Here is a 7,544-nt window from a genome sequence, read left to right on the forward strand (position 1 = left end):
AGTCCCTTTCAGTCCTAACGTCTATGAAATTTATGAAAATTCTGGACAAGGTCCAAAGTGACTCTTCTTTCTTTCTCATAGTGACAGTATTCTGGTGTTATACTATGATCAGAACCATAACTTGTTATCCAGTACTGGGCAAACTCCCATATAGAGCAAAATCATCAGCTAGTAGAACTGATCATAACTCAATGGATTTGGAGAGGAGGAAGCAGGCAATATGATCACAACATCTACAGGTATCTCTTGTCCTTCAGCACACACTTATTTGCCCTTGAGATTAGTGGAACTACACTGATTTATACCAAGTGTGGTAGGTGAACATTGATGCTTTTCCCCAGCAATGTTAACACGTATTTGGAAGACATGTTGCAAAAAGCAGTTCGTTTCTTTGGAGGCCCGCAAAAATCACAGACACACAAACATCAGCCGGTACAAAAGGATGTATTTGTTTGCAAACAAGGTCAGAGTGGGGCATTGATGCCCAAATCAGCTTCTGACAAACTAATTGTGTTTGCAAGCGGAATTTATCTTCTCTCTCCTGAGCACGTGTGCAGACACCAGAACTCTTACAGCTACTTCCGTTTCATACAAGCATACATGTAGTTACATCATTACATACATCGCATGTATAGTATAATTAGCTACTTAAGTATGCAGGGCAGAGAGGTAAATATGCATCAGCTCATTAAGCATGCCCAGAAACTACAACAGTTCGCCAAAAGTTCATACCCCAAGGCCACAGTCAATTGAATTCCAGCTTCTGCAATCAGCATGAGAAAGGCTAAGGCGGGTGAGGGGGAGAAAGGAGCCTTGGGCAGTATTTCTTTCTTATCAGGTGCAAGATGCAAGCTGTGCATTTCTAACAATATTCCATTTCTAACAGACAAACGGTTTGGGGAGGTAAAGGGAATTACACTAATAAGACTTTAGCTTCTTTAGTGCTGGTGATCACTCTAGGTTTGCTAATCACCACTTCCCCTCAATTGTAGGAAATACATTTTGTGAGGATAATTTATGTGCTGAAAGAAATGGAAATCTTTAGGCAACAAAAAAGGCTACGTGTGATAATGCCTCTGATTGCCCCATTTTTCTAGCAGACGCCTCAATTTTTAGTGCAAAACCTTAGACATTTCTTTAAAAGGAAAGATAAAAAAGAAAGTGATAGAAATGATCCAGGCTTTAAGGGGAGTAATAACAGGGAAAGAGCTGCTTGGAGATCAGGGCCTGGGTGTAGCCCAGGCTATGGAATCGTTCTTCTCTGAGTCACATCAAGCCCAACTCACTGAAAGTGAAAGCATTAAAGTCTCCAGGGGAGACTTTAGCAGATACCTAGCTGTGTTACTGACTGTGCTACAACTTTTCTGCCTATTAAAAGGCTTTAATTTTCCAGGACTGTCACACTAGGATGCACTCTCACTTGAGGAATAGGCCTTTTGGTCTGGTGGGCTCCACCCACTAATCCTGATCTGCAAATAAGCCTGCACCTTTCTACATCTTTTTGGAGCAGCAAGTGTTATTCAGCAGTTTCTGATCAGCAGCTCTGGTAACCCTTTCAGTTTCCCTTTGATCTCTCTCTCCATTTCCATTTGTCCCAGGTATTTTGTTAATTTCTTTGTCTCCACCTCTGAACTGGATACCACTGCTGTTTCTACAAGACACCCCTGCGACACCCCTGCAAGAACTACAAGAGCCTGACTCCAGAAACTTTGACCCCAGCTAGAATTGTCAGTCTAGGAGGATGCAACAACTTCCTGCAAGCTTTTGACACTGCAGAAATATCAGTAAATACATTGCCTCGTCATGACTTTAGTTGTTCTCTGAAAAATCTTGCAGTAAAATTGCATTTTGTAATATCAGTGCAATGTATTATTTTGATTACTATACCATCATCTATGCAAATAAGTCATAATCACCCTTTCTAATTATACACAATTGCAAAACTAATGCAATATACCTTCCCAAAGCACTAGCTTTTAACTACTCGTTGGTCCCCAACAGCCATGAGGGGACTCTTTTTGTCAGATTCTTTTTGTCAGATTCCATGAGGGGTAGGAACAGATCTACCATCTTTTTTTTCCAGTGGTACTGATGAGTGATGACCCCCTCTTCAAATATCACATGCCAGAATATCCTCAGCACCTCAATCATACCTGCACCTTCAGCAGATGTTTGATAATGTTTCCTGGAGACTTTAATTCGGTCCCTTTCAGTGAGTTGAGCTTAATACTTCCCCTCAAAGAAGAAATCATAGGTTTCAGCCCTCCTGGAGTGCAGTGCCCAGAACTGGACGCAGTACTCCAACTGCGGCCTGACCAGTGTCACACAGAGGGGGAGGATCACCTCCCTGGACCTGCTCGTGATGCATCTGTGGATGCACGACAAGGTGCAATTAGCCCTCCTGACCGCATCCTCACATTGGCGGCTCATGTTCATCTTGCAATCAATAATGACTCCAAGATCTATTTTTGCTTCTGTGCTGACGAGAAGAGAGTTCCCCAGCCTGTAGGTATGATGCTGGTTCTTCCTCCCCAGGTGCAGTACCTTGCACTTGTCAGTATTGAAACTCATCCTGTTCTCATCCACCCACCCCTGTAACCTGTCCAGATCTAGTTGCAACCTGTCCCTCTCCTCCAGTGTGCCCATTCCTCTCCACATCTTAGTGTCATCCGCAAATTTGAACAAGGTGCTTTTCACCGCCTTGTCCAAGTCACTGATGAAGATGTTGAACAGTGCGGGCCCAAGGACCGAGCCCTGGGGAACCCCACTGCCCACATCCCTCCAGGTTGAAAATGACCCGTCCACCACTACTCTCTGGGTGTGGCCCTCTGGACAATTTGCAACCCATCTGACTGTGTAGGCATCAACACCACAGTCACCTAATTTTTTAATGAGAACGGGGTGAGAGACAGTGTTGAAGGCCTTCCTAAAGTCCAGAAAGACTATGTCCACCACAACACCTGTGTCCAAGGATTTTGTGACCTGGTCTTAGAAGGCCACCAGGTTGGTCTGACAGGACCTGCCTCTTATGAACTCATGTTGGTTGCCCCTAAGCCTAATCTCCCCTGCTGGGCCTCACAGATGTGCTCCTGGATAATTTTCTCAAACAGGTTCCCTAGGACCAAGGTAAAACTAACAGGCCTTTAGTTTCCTGGGTCCTCTTTCCTCCCTTTTTTGAAAATGGGGACCACATTGGCCGTTTTCCAGTCTTCTGGGACCTGACCAGAGCACCACGAGTGCTTGTAAAGCTGTGCCGGGGTCCTGCAATGACCCGGGGGTGGAGATTGTCCGGACCAACTGATTTGAACACGTCTAGTCCCACCAAAAGTTCCCTGACTTGGTCCTCCCTGACCCTGGGCCTGGCTGCGCCTCCCCTGGGTCCATCAGGGACCCTGGTGGGGGGGAAGACCCAGTCCCTGCTCAGAAAAATGGAGGCAAAGAAATTGTTAAAGAGGTTAGCTTTGTCATCTGGTGTAACCACCAGATTTCCTAGCATGTCCTGCAGAGGCCCCATGTTACCCAATACCTTCTTTTTACCCGCTATGTATTTAAAAAAGGACTTTTTGTTATCTTTGATCCGGGTCGCTAGTCCCAGTTCTGTCTCCACCTTAGCCTTCCTGACAATCCCACTACAATCTTGAACAATGGAGGTATAACCCTCCTTGGTGATGGCCCCTCCCTTCCATTGGGTGTACGCCTCCTTTTTGGCTTTGATACATTCCCGGATGCTTTTGGTGAGCCATGGGGGCTTTTGAGCACTCTTGCCCCCTTTGATCTGTTTTGGGATTGTTACCTGTTGGGCTTGGAGGATCGTCTCCTTAAGGAATGACCACTCATCTTGGACTCCCTACTCCCCTCCCCTCTGGGACCTCAGTGCCTCCCCAGCAAGTCTACTTACCTCATTGAAGTCTGCCATCCTGAAGTCCAGGGGTGCTGCCTTGCTGCAGGCCTTTGACACCCTGCATTGAATGGTGAATTCCAGCAGGCGATGATTGCTGTCGCCCAGGTAGTCGAGAACCTGCAGTCCGCTCACCAGGTTGTCGCCCATGGCCAGGACCAGGTCCAACAAGGCATCTCCGCTCATGGGGCTGTGCACCTCCTGGGTTAGATAGAGGTCCTGTAACTCAGCTAGGAACCTATATGAGTGGTCAGTCCTGGCTGACTGCTCTTCCCAGCAGATGTCCGGATAGTTTAGGTCACCCACGATGACCACGTCCCTTGACTTAACTGCCTCTGTGAGCTGACCTGAAAATTCCCAGTCCAACTCTTCCCCCTGGTTGGGTGGTCTGTAGTAGACCCCCACCATTAAGTCCCCCTCTCCCACACTGTATCCTGACCCAGAGCACTTCAGTCTGCCCCTCCTTTGATTCAGTGCTCTTTGTTGAGGATGTATATTGCTCTTTGACATAGAGCACCACACCCCTGTCTTTCTTCCCTGTTCTATCCCTCCTGTACAGCCCATAGCCCTTGATGTTTACCAACCAGTCATGCACTGGATCCCACCAAGTTTCAGTGAGCCCCACTATGTCTGGGTTTGTGTTAGGTAGCAGGAGGGCAAGTTCCTCCTGCTCGTTTCCCATACTATGAGCATTAGTGTAGAGGCATTTAAGGCCTCCTGAAGGTGTATGCACTGCCCCCCTAATCCCAGGACTATCTGGGCCCCTGTCTCTTACCTGGGTATTTCTTGTGCTCGTTGCCTGTCTTGGCTGGGCTGTTCTTGTGGGTGCCTCTTGGTTCGGTGTTCCATGGCTCCCTCTGTCCTCATCCTGCCCTTCTCCCAATGAGCCTAGTTTAAAGCCCTCTGGAGGAGATCAGCCAACCTGAAAGAGAACACATGCTTACCTTTAGGGGAGAGGTGAAGCCCACCCCACCCAAGCATGTCTCTTGTTCTGAAGTATGAGTCATGGTCCAAAAAGCTGAAGGTTCAGAGGATCATAGGAAAATGGACCTCATAAGGCCATCTAGTCCAGGCCCCTGTTCAAAGCAGGATCATCCCTAGGGGTGGATTTGACAATGGGGGTTTGGGAGCAGCTACCCACACTGCAGAGGTGGCTGCAACTGCCTCCCAGTCTCCTTCCAACCACCCCCTGGTGCTTTAAAGTCCCCATAGCCTGTGAAAATCCCACCCACACTTCCCCTCCATGATCAAAAATATGTCCTCTCTTCTTCCCTCCCCTCCCCCTTCCCTGCCTGATGCTACTCTTTCTTGACTGACCTGGAGGCATTGGAAGCTGCAAAGCTGGCTGCGGGCTCCAGTCGGCCTGCATGGGAGCTGAGCTAAGCTGAGAACAGTGGCAGTTGCAATACATGGGGAAACAGTACCGTTTCGTTTCAACTTCCATTTTGCCATTTTGATGGGACAGGGTTTCGTTCTGAACTTCATTTCATTTCAAAGCACCGTCCTGTTTAATTTCATCGAGACTATTTCCCTGTTTTGATGATGTTTCAACATTTCGTCCATAGGCTATAATGGGGAAGCACAAAACTGCCTATAGCTTTATCATTTCTTGCCTGATTTGGATGAAAACCATGAGAGTTGTAGCCCATTTTGAGGGCATGAAGCTTGCCCAGTTTCGATGAGATAGGTGAGGGGTTTTTGAGAAACTGAACCTCAAAATCTTGAAAACAAAACTCATGTCACTTGTCAGTGTGAAGGTGCAGGGAGGTGAAAACAGCAGGGATGGTATCCCCTGCTGAGGCCATGAAGCCTGCCAGGTTTCAAGGACAGAGGTACAGGGGTTTCTGGGAAACTGCACCTCAAGCTGCTGACAAGCAAAACTCGTGATGTGTGACTTGTGTGTGTGTGCTAAGGTGCATCCTTACTGGTGCTGGGGCCTCTACACAAGACGGTAGTGTGCCCCAATGAGGTCTTCTACTCCCCTACAGCCTCAGTCCAGTCCACCACTTTAAATAACAACAGGTAATAACTTAGTAAGCAGCACAGTAGCACCAGCAGCATCTCAGGCAGCCAAACTGTCACAGTCAGTATGAGAGCAGCCCTTCCCCCCTCTTCCCCCTCCCTCTCCTTACTTTCTGTATCCCTGCAGGCAAGCCCAGCTTCAGCTTCAAAACCTGAAACATTTCAAAACTTTTGAAATATTTAAACTGCGCTCATTTTGTTTTGAGGTGGTTTCGAAGCCCTTCGTTTTGTTTTGATTTCGCTGTTTCAAGTTCGAAACAAGTAGAAACAGTGTCAAAATGAAACAGCCGGCAAACTTTTGCACAGCCCTAGTGGGGAGGGTCCCTCTTTGCATCTGGAACCTCTTCCCCCCCAGTCATTACAGTCACTGTTCCTAGCTGAGCCTAGCACCCATGCAGCAAAGCAGGAGTTGGCTGAAGTGACTTTGGAGCTTCCCCTGCTCCCAGGAGAGTGGCAGAAGAAGCACTGGCAGGCAGGGGAGGGGGGAAAGGCAAGGGGAGAGGGATGCTCCTTTGAGCACAGAGAGGAGGAGTGGCTGGGGTTCTCACATGCTTTGGGGACATAAGCATTCTTATGTTTGCGGTCCAGCCCCAAAAGGGGTGCAGCTGCACTAATTATCTGTTTATTCCTGACTAAACCATCCCAACCAAGTGTTTGTCTAACCTGCTCTTGAAAACTTCCAAGGATGGAGAGTCCACAGCTTTTCTAGATAGCCTGTTCCAGTGTGTGACAACCCTGCTAGTCAGAAACCTCTTCCTAATCTCCAACCTAAATTTCCCATCCTGCAGCTTGAGGCCATTGCTCCTAGTCTTGTCCCCTACAGCCACAGAGAAAATCCCATCTCCATCCTCTTTATAATTGCCTTTAGGTATTTGATGTCTATTATCAAATCCCTTCCCCCTGTCAGTCTTCTCTTCTCCAGACTGACTAACCCTAATTCTTTCAACCCTTCCTTATAAGTCTCACTTCCCAGGCCTCTGATCATTTTTGTTGCCCTGTGCTGGACTCTTTCCAAACTGTCCATGTCCTCCTTGAAGTATGGGGCTCAAAACTGGACACAGATGAGGCCTTACTAGTGAAGAATAGAGCAGAAAAATCACTTCTCTTGATTTGCAAGTGACACTCCTATAAATGCAACCCAGGATGCTGTTGGCTTTTTTTGCATCAAGAGCATACTGTTGGTTCATATTCAGCTTATGGTCTACCCCCAGGTCCTTCTCTGCAGTATTGCAGCCTAGCTAATCATTCCACCAGTCTGTATTTGTGCATGCAATTATTCTGTCCCAAGTGCAGGACTTGTCACTTGTCCTCGTTGAATCTCATGTAATTGATCATGGACCATTTCTCCAGTCTATTCAGGTCACTCTGGATCCTAGCCTTACTCTCTGGATGATCTGAAACTCCACCCAACTTGGTGTCATTCACAGATTTGCTAAGCATGCACTGAAACGCATCATCCAAATCATTAATGAAGATATTAAACAATACGAGATCCAGGATAGATCCCTGGGGATCCCCATTTAATATTTCCCCCTTCCATCTAGACATTGAGCCATCGATGACTAATTGTTGAGTGTGATTATTCAACCAGTACTTTTGTCTGTATTTCCTTAGCTTCTTAATG

This window comes from Crocodylus siamensis, chromosome 8, assembly GCF_052110815.1.
Source record: "Crocodylus siamensis isolate JL-2025a chromosome 8, ASM5211081v1, whole genome shotgun sequence".
NCBI classification, from domain to species: domain Eukaryota; kingdom Metazoa; phylum Chordata; order Crocodylia; family Crocodylidae; genus Crocodylus; species Crocodylus siamensis.